Genomic DNA, 14292 nt, shown 5'->3' on the forward strand with positions numbered 1-14292 from the left:
ATAATATTATATGGTTATATGGATATATGCTAACAGCTTGTGGTTATATTACAAATAATTTTTATTTTATTTTATATTTTTAAACCTCCAGTCGGTGTGCAAAGCAATGACTGAACAGCACATGCAAAAACAAAAAAGGAGAACACAACTTGAAATTGCACGAATATCGATAGATATATGTAAACCTCCGCATGCACTGTCTGGACCCAAGAGCTCTTAAATGAGGCATCATTCAGCATTGTACATGCTGTGGTTACGACGTTTACCCCATTCAGACACAATAGGGCAACTTGCATTTATACATAGATAGATAGATAAATAGATAGGATAGTGCTGAGGCAGTTCCCTTCAAGTGCGGCCTTTTTGGCTGCTGGTTGCATCATTGGATAGGGGTGCGGCTATGCCACTGAGGCAGTGCCCCTATTACCAGTACACTGGTGCTTATTTTGTCGACCTTAAAAGGATGACAGGCTGAGTCAATCCCCTGGTGTAAATTCAGCGGAAAAAGGGGATTGAACTTAGGACCCTAGGGTCCCAAGCCACCACCCTAACCACTAAGCTAATGCCAGGCTACCATAGCCATAGTAATATATAAAACAGCATCTTAAGATTATAATGCTTTCACACGAATGGATTCATTCATTCAACCATTCATGTTTGTTCGTTTATCAGTGCAGCAGTGTTTCCTTAGAGAATGAACAATGCAGTCCGATTTATTGTACAAGACTTTGACGCATTGGCATTTTAACATTCGGCCTTAGCTTCTCTCGGCGCCTCACATCCTCTTGAAAGTGTCCGCTTCTCTGGCCATTTTCAAGTAACTACCAAGGTGTCATCATATGTGGTGGTTTAATGAGGCAGGCTTGTCCAGCCTGCAGTCCACCATCTCTTCCACAGACTGGTCAACCATCTTTTTAAGCACCAGATATAAACAGCAACTAGAACTCATTCCTCCACCTCATCAGTTGACACCTCTGTGCCTCCAGCTACCCCCATGCAATATCTCATCCCTGGAATGATTCATGGACAGAAATCAGCTTGCCATTTTCTCGTGGAAGGCAAACTTCACCAATGGAGACATGCACTTTATCATTGATAAATATGGCAATCAGTAGGTATTGCTCATCAGATGTAAAGTCTGATCTTTCAGGTCAACCAATATAATTGGAACCATACTCTCTACAGAAAGTGTCGGTGCTGCCGAAGCAGTTTCCTGGGCTGTTGGGCACAATCCTGGATGGGTCGCCACTCCGTCGCAGGATACTTGAATGGCTCAATAATCCCAGCAAGCTGGTACTCAATTTGCCGACCTCGGAAGGATGACAGGCTGAGTCAACCCCTTGGTGTGTATTAATTTAGTGGCCAATGGGGCTTGAACTCAGGTCCCTGGGATCCCAAGCCGCTACCCTAACCACTGAGCCAACACCAGGCTCAGGTCAACCAAGGTCTCCACCAAAAAAAAACAATTAAATAGGGGAATATGCATTTCAACAACGACAACAACAACAAACAAAGATGCGTCACAATCCTGATTTGTTGCCACGACACAAGAGGGTAATTGTCACGTCACAATTACCCTCTCCTTTTCACCCCCTCAACACGACATCGACTCGTGCGACATCCACTCGTGCGGTGTGTTCCACAAGAAACCTTTACCTCGTTATGGTCCGTAAGTCTATGTTTAACGATCATCTATATTCGTTCTTCCCCCGGCTTCCCTTCCGTGGAACAATCTCAATGAGTAGGTAGGTAGGTAGTCCAGAGATCATCCGTTCACGACTACTACCCACTGTCCATCGTGCTTTATGCCATCTCCACCTTCAACTTGAACCAAGACCTCGTGACTCTCATCTTCGGACAACCCCCTCTCCTGGTGGTGGTCGAATGGCAGCTTAGCTGCCGGGGTAGCTATCATTTCTTGAAGCGTGACTGTGTCGCTGATGCAGTGCCCCCTCTACCAGTACACATACTGGAAACTGGTACTCATTTCGCCAACCTCGGAAGGATGACGGGCTGAGTCAACCCCCTGGTGTATTAATTCAGCAGCCGACGGGGCTTGAACTCAGGACCCGAGGATCCCAAGCCGCCACCCTAACCACCGAGCCAACACCAGGCTCTTACCCCCTTTCCTCATGCTGTGGTGCATCCACACATTCTATTTCACGTCAACTCCACTCTAGGGGTTGACCCTTTTTTCCCCCCTGTTGTTCTACCTTTTCCTGGGTGACGACTCATTAAACGTGTCAACCCCAAACAGCCCAACGCATGAAGTTTACATCACACGGTACACTTGAGGCATCCAGATTCGATTATGGGTACACACAACACACACACACACACACACACACACACACACACACACACACACACACACACACACACACACACACACACACACACACACACACACACACACACACACACCTCAGGACCCTTGGATCCCAAGCTGCTAACACACACATACATACACAACACACTAACACACACACAACACAACACAGGACCCTTGGATCCCAAGCCGCTAACACACACATACATACACAACACAACACAACACAACACAACACAACACAACACAACACACCAGGCCAAGTGGTACCAAACTGGGCACCTCGTGCACAGACACACAGGGTTATAACAAATCACACACCACACACACACACACACACACACACACACACACACACACACACACACACACACACACACACACACACACCAGGCCAAGTGGTACCAAACTGGGCACCTCGTGCGCAGACACACAAGGTTATAACAAATCACACACACACCACACACACACACACACACACACACACACACACACACACACACACACACACACACACACACACACACACACACACACACACACACACACACACACCAGGCCAAGTGGTACCAAACTGGGCACCTCGCTAGCATACATACAAGGTTATCACAAACACCACACACACACACACACACACACACACACACACACACACACACACACACACACACACACACACACACGCACACACACACACGCACACACACACACACACACACACACGCACACACACACACACGCACGCACACACGCACACGCACACGCACACACACACACACACTTAGAACAAATCACACACCTCACGCAACCCGCATTCGTGAACTGCGTGCCTGTTGCCGATGACGTAATCATCGTTTCCTTGTGGGAGGAGCGCACGAATGCACGAGGTAATCCGTAACGCACGATTATCGGCCGTAGCATGCCGGTGATGTGGGGAAAAGAAGAATCAAAGCAAGTCGCCACAAATCTTTGACATCGATGAAAAAGAAAAGCGCAATTTCTCAGAGAAAGACGGGCCCACCCAGAAATAAATAAATAAAAAAACGGAAATAGAATTGCTGATTCGGAACCACGATTGCGTTCAAAGTCGGTCCGTCGTTTTTAATTAATGACAGTTTTATTTACCTCACAATGTTCGACTGATTTATAAATATAGAAAGCTCGCTATTAGGAAAAAGAATGCGCACGATAACACCAGCCAAAATAATAACAAAAAAATTAATACTTACACTACCCATTAGTTTCGTCGGCTACACTGCTTCAAGTAATAACAGAGTTAAAAACAAAATAAATACAACACAATATTACATACAAGTGCAGCACCATTATGGAAGAAGATAAAGTGTAGTCCTGGTCTAAAATTTTCTACGTCAGCAATAAGACTGAGCATATGTATATTAAACGTTCACTACGAGCCTGGCTAACAATCTTTCTTATGTGCACTCGCGTACACTATACAGTGTGTTGCATTGGACAGAGTACGATTCCACACTGTATGTTCCTCTTTCATCGAGACTGGTGGCCGTCAAGGTAATGTGTGTTCTTTGACCAATACGATACTGTTCTGAGTAAACGTCAATTAATGATATTAAACTCGAAAATTATTTTTTGCAAATGACTAAGGTAACTCCATACACTTGCTAGGGTTGGGTAAATATGATTGAAATTTTGTGCATAGCATTTTCTACGGCCGTTTTCCATGCTGAATCCGAATCCGGTCGAATTTTTTTTTTTTACCTCAGATACCCTTTGACCCCCGGAACCTTAATTTATTCAAAATGGCGGCCAAAAATTAACCATTTTTTCATGTTTTCCTTCTCTAATGTGACTAATAAGGCTTGTAATATATCATTTCATATGTTTTTCAGGTCAAGGAATACGCGCTAATCGCATTTTCAAACTGATTGGATGTTGCATAGGACCGAAATCAAGTAATTTAGAAAAAAGGAAGACTTGAAGAAAAAGAAAAATACTAGGCTATTGAATACTATACAAACTTGCAAAAAGCACAAAGGACCTTTGACCCCAGACAGTCTAGATTTACTGAGTACACTATCGGAGAAAGAGCTTCTAGCGGAAGTGACGTATTTACGCTTTACTGTAGCCCCAGACATCCGCCGACAAAGATGTGTGAAGGATGGAGCAGGGAAATTCCGCTCAAAAATTCAGTTTGACCGAGCGACACAACTCTAATATGGAATAGGCAAAGCCTTGAAGCGAACGTAGAATTCTTCTTACATTCGCTTCTTAAATATATCAAATTAAACAGTCTTTTTGCTATTTAAAAATAAATATTACCTTAACATTACCTTCACAACAACAACTACACCGCCAAGAACAGGATCTCATCTAAAAAATATATATATATATATATTTATATTACCTCAACATTACCTTCACAACAATAACTACACCGCCGAGAACAAGATCTCATCTGAAAAAAAAAAATCCTCAACATTACCTTCACAACGACAACTACACCGCCTAGAACAGGATCTCATCTAAAAAAATTAATACTAGAAGCGAACGTAGTATTCTTCTTACATTCGCTTCTGACTTTACCTATAACTTGTTCACGAATGTAAACGCAATTTCTGGTTACTTCGGCCTGGATTCGGGATCAGCGATCAAATAACGTAAATCACGATGAAAAATTATTTTTTGATGATGCGGGAGATATCTTTATTAAAATCAGTGGAGAAAATATACACCATGTCTGATATTATTTGGGTCTTTCATGTCTCCGACGATGCCTTTATCTCCCGGCATGATTCATTCCCCACAACAAAAACCGGAAACAAAAAAAATAAACAGAAACAAAAAAAATAAACAGAAACAAAAAAAAACATAAGCAAAAGGGTCATAGCCAACGACACGGATTCCAAATTGCCAGGGTATTGTGTTGTTGTTGTTGTTGTTGTTTCCTATTCTCTCATGTGCACGCGTTAAGTAATATTCACAAGATAGAAATAAAACCCAATCGTGTTTATACACCACACAGCATTTAAAAAAAAACCGGAAGCGAAAGGGTCATAGCCAACAACAAGGATTCCAAATTGCCAGGGGTATTGTGTTGTTGTTGTTGTTGTTGTTGTTGTTTCCTATTCTTTCATGTGCACACGTTAAGTATGAAGCTCACTGCGTTCACTATAAAGAATGCTATCAAACCCGATGAATTAGTGCAGGATAACATTTGATGAACTTTTGTTGGCGGCACCGGTGTGATATCGGTCTTATGTTGATCTGAGAATGAAAAAAACGGTTCAATGTTAGCAAAATATTGTGCGGTTTTCATAAATTGTGTTTTAAAAATCATCAAATAGTTGCATAAGTGTCATTTTCGTATTTCCTGATCGGAAAAACCTATAAATTGATATATTACAAGCTTTATTTTCTCTCAGTTGGTCAGAAATTCATAAAAAATATCATTTTTTTGTCACCATTTTGAATAAATTTAAGTTCCGGAGGTCAAAACTCATCGGAGGTAAAAAAAAAAAAAAATATTCCAACGTTTTCAGATTCAGCATCAAAAATGGCCAGAGAAAATGCTACGCAAAGACACTTAACCGAAACACTTCACTATTTACCCAACCCTACTATTGAAGTAAAGTTCCTCACCCCTCCGACAAACAGACTGTGGCAGCATCCTCTCTGCCGATACTCTTCCTATTATATGTAGAACACAGTGCATTTGTCTGTCCCCCTTCATAAGGACGGTTTAAGTAGGCTTTTAGAGATCAATCTTTTAACATGACTGTGTTCACTACGGTCTATTTTTTGAGGATTAAAAAACTCGAAAACATTTTCAATGAAAGAGTAATTATGTCTCTTCTGTTGGAATTGTAGACGGTGACTTGCAACCGAGCGTCGAGGGCGGTGTACAGAAGCGTTTAAAAAAAAAACCTAATAAATACAATGCACGGGAGGTGAAATTTGCTGCACATGAAGTGCGCAATGCCAGTATTGATTGTCAACAGTCAAGTCTCGCTAATGACAAGCTCCGACAAGATCACCGCATCTCCCTGTAGCTTGGTCATGCCAAAAACCCCAACAAAAACCCGATTGTCGAGAAAGCCATTCAGGATTTGGGAGCCAAATTACTATACCAAGACCCATTCGGAAGTACATTTTTTTCCTCCTTTGGCTTTCCATGGATACTGCCTGATTAAACTTGCGTATCAGATCCCATGGTATGTCTGCGTGGGAAATATGGACTCGACGTGACCAATTCACCAACCACCAGATTCTGATTTTGGATCAGTAACTTATCTGAGAGCAGCATGCCCAACGCTCCAAGAACCATGCTTATAGCGACAAGTCCAAGTCCCCATCAGGAAACCGTTCTGCCACTCCAAAAGTTGATGTTGGAGAGCTGGTATACTTAAACTCAAATAGATCCAAATTTTGAGCATGGGATCGTTATCTGCTTGACTCTGGACGGGAACTGATGCGACATCCGAAAGTTTGACGTCTCTCAACTGTGACGCTCATCGTACCATTTATGACGATCCAAGTGTTACAATTGCTGCTTAGGTGGTTGACACCTGCCATCCCGCATCTGCGCAAAGGCTCCTGTGAGGATTCTCCCTGCAATGAAGGTGATTCGGATGACTTACCTATTGGTCCACTGATCCACCTCACATACCTCCCATTCCCTCAACCCCCACTGAACGTGTTCTGCTGCCAAGTCCTTGTCCAGCTGTTCTGCCCTCTATGCTGGATCATCCCTACGATTCCCAGGTTCAGCTCCACAGTGATGAAGGCACGGCAACTGCATCACCTCTTATTAGGATCTCAGGGCGTCTACATTCACTCCCCAAGCACCTGGATGACTACGTTCTATACGTATGAGCGGTTGCATATGTGTCAACGGGCAGAATAATACCCTGGCGCCTGAGGACAGTCGATCCGGTGATGACGTCTTTCCTCTTAACCTGGCATCATCAGCCCACTACCTTCATGCGCATGAACAAATCCTGTTGTTTTTAATGTTTTTTTTTTCATGTTTTGCAATATTATTTAATAGTTTGACTTAAGTCTGCTGGTGTTTATTACTAATATTTCACATGTCATCGTCTTCTTGATATATCATAAGTGCATGTTGACTTATACTAGTTAATGAGAAATGTTAGTTAGCAAAGAGTTTTGTTTTGAAGAAAGAAAGTGGCCACGCCAGTATTGGTTGTTGTTTTTTTACTGTGTAGATTGTGACGTCACCTGACGACGTCCTGTGCATGCTCTGTTTGATTTTCGTCACTCATTATTCATTTTCTCTCTGATTTCCGTGGGCTCGGAGTGTTTTGCATGAGCTCTCAATGAAGCTCGGTATGTTCACAGAAATGGCATACTGTGTGTGATCCGGTGGATTGAGAAGACAATAAGGTCTCTCTCAGCTAACTGGCACAAAGTAAAACAAGTGGTCATTTACGCTCACATGATCTATACTCTAAACCAGTGATCTTCACTATTTTTTAGAAGGCGGCCACTTTTGCCTGTAAGACATCAATGTGAGAGCCACCACACTGCCTGCAGGACTCCAAAATGGATGCTATTAGGCCCCACCTCCATGTATTCATTGGGGTTACTGGGCTGTAAGCATAATTGTTTGCATACTGCCTTCTACTGATGTAGTGATGTTACTTTTACACTTCGCATTGGAACACTCATTTGAAACCATTGGGTCAATTTGATAGCATTTATGGCAGATTATGATGGGGTGTTTTCACATTTGTGTGTTATCGGCTGCGCATCGGGGCCGCCAGTGCCTCGCAGGCCGAACAATGAAGAACAGGGCTTTATACTAATAGATGGCAGTGTGTATGTATCTCCTCCATAACTCCAAAAACATGAAAGCTAGCAGCCTGAAACTTTTCATGCCTACTAAGAAAACTCCAAGGAAGTGCATCAGTGAACATTGGGTGATTGGGTTAATTAAAACACCCCTTTTGAGGATAATTAACCGCATTATTTAATTATAACATTTATCGGGCGCATCTTCGGCCAGCTCGCTCTTTGAGATCTTAAGGCGTCTCCTGGGTAACCTCGCTGGGGTCTGAAGCCAGAGTACCAGAGTAAAGTTCAGACGTCAGATCGATCAGTTTTGGTGGCACCCCACGAAGACCAAGAATCCTCCAGTGGACATCGCGATTCACTGAATCAAATGCTTTACAGAGATCAGCATAGGCTGCAAGCAGCCCCTGCCGAAACTCTCATCTGCGATCAGTGAGGACCTCAAGAGCAAGGATATGGTCAATCGTTGACCTCTTTGGTGTAAAGCCTGACTGCTCTTGACGCTGGTGCTCAAGCAGATGGTGGCGAACCCGATCGAGAATTATCCGAGCAAAGACCTTGCCCGGCACTGAGAGCAGCGTCACCTCCCGGTAGTTGTTGCAGGCTTGGCGATCACACTTCCTTTTCCAGAGAAGGACAACAAGGCCCCTCTTCCAGTCAGTTGGGGTGGTGCCTGTGTTACAGGCAGAGCACAGAACTGCATGCAACGACACGAGTGCGGCATTTCCACCAGCCTTGAGAAGTTCAGCATGGATGCCACAGATCCCTGGAGCTTTACCCCATTTCAACCGCTTCACTGCAGCCTGTGTTTCCACAAAGGAAGGTGGACTGCAGTTTATTGGAGGGTCAGCAATAGGGATTGTAACACCCCTGATGTCCAACTCGACAGCTGGTGGATCAGCCTCGTACAACCGCTCAAAGTAACCGGCCCAGCGGGTCTTCACTTCAGACTCCTCTGTCAAGAGCCCACCACCCTCTGCTCTAACTGCAGTACACCAAGAGACGGGCTTGAATGAATGCAATGGGTGATGTCCCCTATAAGCAGGACGAGAATCACTTGACCACAGGTGATGCTCTACCCCCTCACAGATTCCTCGCACATGGGGCTCCTTGTCCACCCTTGGTGCACGTACAGTTTATGCCTCAGCTCCCTGAACAGCTCAGCTCTGCCATTCAGCCTGGCCCTGCGACTCTGGACAATGGTATCCAGTGTCCCTTGAGAGACAAAATTCTTCTTCACCCTCTGGTGAGTACCAAGACAGCTACCGGCAGCATCAAGGACGGTGGTCTTGAAGGCACTCCACAACTCTTCAGGATCCCCCAAAGCACCCAGACCCCCCAAATCTCCACTCAGCCTGTTCGCACACTCCTCAGCTACCCTTTCCTTATTGAGCTTGCCAACATCCAGCCTAGGCTGGGAATGTACCATTCTCCTGGATTTAAGGTGCAACTTAAGAGTTGCTACAACAAGCCGGTGGTCAGTATTGAGGAACTGAACACTCCGGTAGACCCTGCAGTTCTGGATCATCCTCCAGCGACCGTCAACGAGGACATGGTCAATCTCCTTTGCCACACCACCAGCATTGGAATACCAAGTCCAGCGGTGAACTTGTGGGCGCTGAAACCATGAACCGGCCACCCTAAGTCCATGACTTCTTGCAAAGTCAAGGAACTTAGTGCTATTCTGGTTCACAGTGTTACCTCAATTATCATTGGAGTCAGCTTATTGGACACAGCTACAGCAACCCCTTGGGCATGGTAACCATCAGAGCGGCCAGACCAATGGCAGGCGTAACTACCCGCCATGATCTCGCCACTATCCGGTCTCCAAACCTCATTGAGTGCTGCAATACCGATGTTCAAACGCTTGAGCTCAGATGATAGCAGAGACAGGTTATCATCCTTTCTTTGGGATAGGACATTCCAGGCACCCACCCAAAGGGACTGCCTCAGGTTAACCCAAGGAGACCGCCATCTGGTGGACGACACCTCAGCACCACACTGACACACACTACCGTAATCTGACCCGGGAAGGTTACCCCATGGTTTTCCTCCTATCATCAAAGAGTGGGGGTCCCGAAGGCTTTGCTCCAATTCTGTTATCCGGTGAGCTGCTCTGCGAAAGAGAGCTGCACAGGAGATACTCACATGGAGTGGGTTTTCAGATTTCTTTGCCTTTTTCTTGTGTTTTGCAGCGTGAATAGCTTTACGGTGGCTGGAGTGCAAATCCTGCCACCAACCTCCTTAAAAATAAAGTAACCCAACTGCAGGATGATGTCCGCAGACACAGTTGGGCACGAGATATGGATGGTCGTTGGCTCACAAGGAGCTATCTGCCCTTTGACAGGTTTTGTTTTTTATCCTGCTGTGTGTCCATATCCATACACTCTCCTCACCAGGAAACCTGGTGGGGGAGACTGTCTAGTTGCTGACAACCCGACCATGAAACAGGTTAGTACAGGTTTATAGGGTGCCTGTAGCAAGTCACAGATCTAATCTGGCCTGACCTGACACCTATGAAGTGTAAAGCAAAAATGTGACAGTTTATAGTCTTTCGGAGAATTTAACCCTTCCGAGAAAGCTGAAAAATAAGTGCACTCCCCCTACACCATCTTATCAGGTCAGTATCACAAATAATGAATGATAATCACTACTTATAATGCTATGTGCCAGCCAGGGAGCTATAAAGCAAGGTGAAAGAAATAAAAGCAGATGGGGATTGAAAAAAAATGACAAGATCATTCAGGCTTGGTATGAGGGTGCTGAAAGCAGGAAGACAGAAGGAATGAGAACCAGAAAGAACACATCGAGAAGATAGTGACCTTTATCAACCACGACTACTTTCAAAGCTGAAGCAGTGAATGGTGAGTATTTGCCACAATGGAAGTACTCTGATGTGCATCATCAGTAACTAAACTCAGGCAGAAGACTAGCTCCACCAAAATCACTGCTCACCTTCACTCTTTCATCTCTTTTTTTCCCCCACCTTTGGAACAAACTTTCATACTCTCTTCAATCCCACTCTTCCCTCCAGGTCTTCAAAACAGCTGTTCACCACCATCTCTCATCTTCCACCATCCAAAACCATGATCTTTTCTCTGCCCGTTAATCTACCGCAAACCCACCTTCAAATTCCCGGCTTTCCTTCCTGAAAGTCCCTGTCGTGTAAGGACCTGAAAGTCCCTGCAGTGTCCATCTTGTTTACCCTGTTTACCCTGCACCACCCCCATCCCTCTTCCATAGATCTCACTTCCCTTCACAGAAACCACTTTTTTTCCTTGTCTCCTGCTCCCCTTGTTGTACATTCTGTGTGTTAGCTCTCATACGAGGCTCAACAGTGTACAAAAAAAGAAGAAAAAAAAGCTCCTGAGAGTGTTCAAAGTGCACAAACAGTTAAGGTATGATTAGGTAGGAACAGTAAAGAACCCCTGAGGGTAACAACAGCAGGTAGGTAGGTTGGTAGTGCATTGAAGCTGGAGCACTTTGAGAGCGTAGGTTAAGAGCAGAATTTGGAATTTGGCCAGGGTGCTGGCAATAGCTTGCCTTCTCTTCATGAGGGACACCATGGGATCTTTAACATCCCCTGACTAATGTCAACAGACGAGACGAGGGGGAAGTGGGGTATAAAGGCCAGACCGGGTCCACAGCTCGTATTTTGACAGGCCAAACACATGGACCTCAGGACATGTACCCAGCTCTCAAGTTCTGCCTCAAATGACTGATTGGTCCTGCAGGCTGCACTCGACCCAACCGGCACCAGATAACCTGCACTTGGAAGCTTCCCACCATTGGTCCCATTTCCCAATAACCCATACTCACTTAGTCATCCTGCCATGGTCGTGCTATTTTAGCAGGGGCACTGGACTCATCCTGGAAGAAAAATGCCTGTGCCCACTCCAATGGCTTGCGGTTATATGCGCCACACATGCTCTGGCTGGCATCCACTGGAGGAGGTTTCTAAGTGTTTTTGCTTGATTGCACTCAAATCCTCGGGCTCTCGTAGGCTTGAGCTACTCAGGTTTCTCCTGTAGCCCACATAGGCCTGCACTGCACATGCTTCTCCTGTAGCCCTCGGAGGTTTGCAATTACACATTCTTCATCTGTAGCCATCCTCGGCCTGCCCTGCAAGACTGTGCATGCATCTCCGGCAGCTCTCATATGATTTGAATGACACATGCTTCTCGATGGCTCCCTCCCAGGACTTGCCAATTATCCTGTCTTGCTGGCTCATTCTTGAAATTTTATGGGGCTCTTTGATCCCTCATTTTGCCTGTCACTCTCAAACATCAACAAAGGCTTTCACCTTTACCCTTTGATCTCATGGCTGATTTTTCACCTGTAGGTTTAGCTTCAGTGATGTCAAGCGGCACTTTCCCCTTTGGCCCATGACCTTTCAACCCAACGCTGCCTTGGCTAACGATCGGAGATACCTCTTCATGGTGGTTGTACCTCCCAATGCAAGTCGGGTCCAAATCTTCCCCAATCAACCCTGCTGCCCGGATTCCTCAGGGCAGCGCAACCACTGTCAGAGTACTAATCAGACCCCATGGACAAGCCCACTCCTTCTTGTCTCTGTCTCCTCTCTCCCTCTCTCTCCAACTCTCCAACTTTCTCATGGCCCTGGCTTCAATAAAGCAGTGGTACACCATCTTTGATGTCGGGGATCTCTGGGTCGCTCCTGGGATATCGAATGGCTGTCTTGGTGCCGCAGGCCTGTTCGAGAGAGCTATCCAGGGATGTACTACTACTACTACTACTACAACCACCACCACCAAGGGGCACTTTCTCCTTTGGTAGGCAAATACTTCTGTGGTGTAGTCTGCGGGCCTACGGGGAGGGGCATGATGATGATGCATGATGGGCGTGATGATGGGAGGAGTGGTCGTGGTGGTTATCGTATCTGCAAGGGATATAGGGTGTGCGCGCCGTCTGAGGCGTCGTAGTAATACTGGAGTCGCCCGGCTCGTGAGTGTGCCGAATACGGAATAAAGGGGAGCCGCCGGGCAGAGTACGCCCGCGCTCGCACTTGTACAACGCAGCCCGGCTCGACTGTCCTTCCGCTCGTGTCTGCCTGCTAAGCATCTCCCATTCCAGTACAGTACAGTTGGCGAACGAGGATCTTCGGATCGGCGTGTGTAAGGGCGGCAAATGACCCGTGCGGTTCCAAGCTACAGAGCCAAAGGTCTCGCCAGCATGGCAGAGGGTCGGTGCACGGCAAACGTACGCGTGCCCGCCTTCGTCGGAATCGACTTCGGCCACGTCGAGTGGGCAACGGCCGCGCTCACTGTTCGTTTTGTCGAGGACACGCGTTTCGGCTCGAACGCGGCATGGGACGTCGCGCAAGCTCTGGAGAATGTCCGAGGTCTCGATGGTCGGGGCACAGCAGATGGTCTAGGGGTCATCGCGATGGGCCAGGCACGCACGGCCATGCGCACGGTCGGCGGCGCGGGTCGTGGGCGAGCGTGGCAATGCAATCACTCGGACGGCGGTCTGAGCTCTCGAGGTCGTCTACGGTGTGTGGGCCGAGGGTCATCGTCCATTGTTACGGTCATAGATGGCGGTGTGCGAAGCGATCCTTCCGTCCCGGGTCGAAACCTGCTTCCAATTGATCCGGAGATGACAAGATCAATGACAGGGGAAGTTGAAGTGAGCGAGGCACGGATCGGGTGTCGAATTGAGTCCGCTCGTGCTGGCCGCGCATCGCATTCGGCTGTGCCGTGCAAATTCACGACAGAGGAGCATCCGGCACGGCTCAGAGATCGTTTTATTTCTGGTCTGCGAGCAGCCATACTACGGTTGACCGACATCACATTCGACTCTGCGGTCGCGACTGCTTCATCTGTCGAGCAGACACTCACGGATGTCCGCGCCATTGCTGGCCAGGACGTAATGAGTAGCTCCAGCTGGAGCATGGCGGCTCATCCCGAGGTCCACGCGGTGACCGCACAAGTGCCACAGGTCGCGCAGCCCGGAGTCCGTGCGATGGCACAGGTGCCGCAGGGTGCTCGCGCGCCTCGCGGTGCGGGACGAGGGTGCGCACCGCAGCGCGGTCGCACCGGGAGCGAAGGGGCACCGCAGCACGGTCGCACCGGGAGCGAAGGGGCACCGCAGCAGGACCCCAGTGACCTGGAGATCGGCCTGCAACCGGGGCATGATGATGCCGGCGAGCCGGA

General features: G+C 46.9%; 2 protein-coding genes across 11 annotated transcripts in view; one reads left to right on the plus strand and one right to left on the minus strand.

The window, feature by feature from the left end:
* CRYZL1 (crystallin zeta like 1) overlaps window positions 1-3373 on the minus strand; it is a 76454-nt gene extending 73081 nt beyond the window's left edge. For 4 of the 10 annotated variants that reach the window (XM_085881463.1, XM_085881447.1, XM_085881437.1 and 1 more), the window contains exon 1: window positions 3160-3372. The gene's annotated coding sequence lies outside the window, so the exon portion shown is untranslated. Of the gene's footprint in view, window positions 1-2213; window positions 2271-3128 lie in introns of those variants that run through there. The other 6 variants (XM_085881456.1, XM_085881433.1, XM_085881424.1 and 3 more) reach the window with 4 other exon arrangements.
* Window positions 3374-3802: 429 nt separating this feature from the next.
* Window positions 3803-14292, plus strand: part of LOC147034364 (uncharacterized) — a 117857-nt gene continuing 107367 nt past the window's right edge. Inside the window, exon 1 of the mRNA XM_085881517.1 lies at window positions 3803-3859. The gene's annotated coding sequence lies outside the window, so the exon portion shown is untranslated. The remainder of the gene's footprint in view (window positions 3860-14292) is intronic.

This window comes from Eptatretus burgeri, chromosome 1 (genome assembly GCF_056783735.1).
Source record: "Eptatretus burgeri isolate ZD-2024b chromosome 1, Ebu_testis_v1, whole genome shotgun sequence".
NCBI classification, from domain to species: Eukaryota; Metazoa; Chordata; class Myxini; order Myxiniformes; family Myxinidae; genus Eptatretus; species Eptatretus burgeri.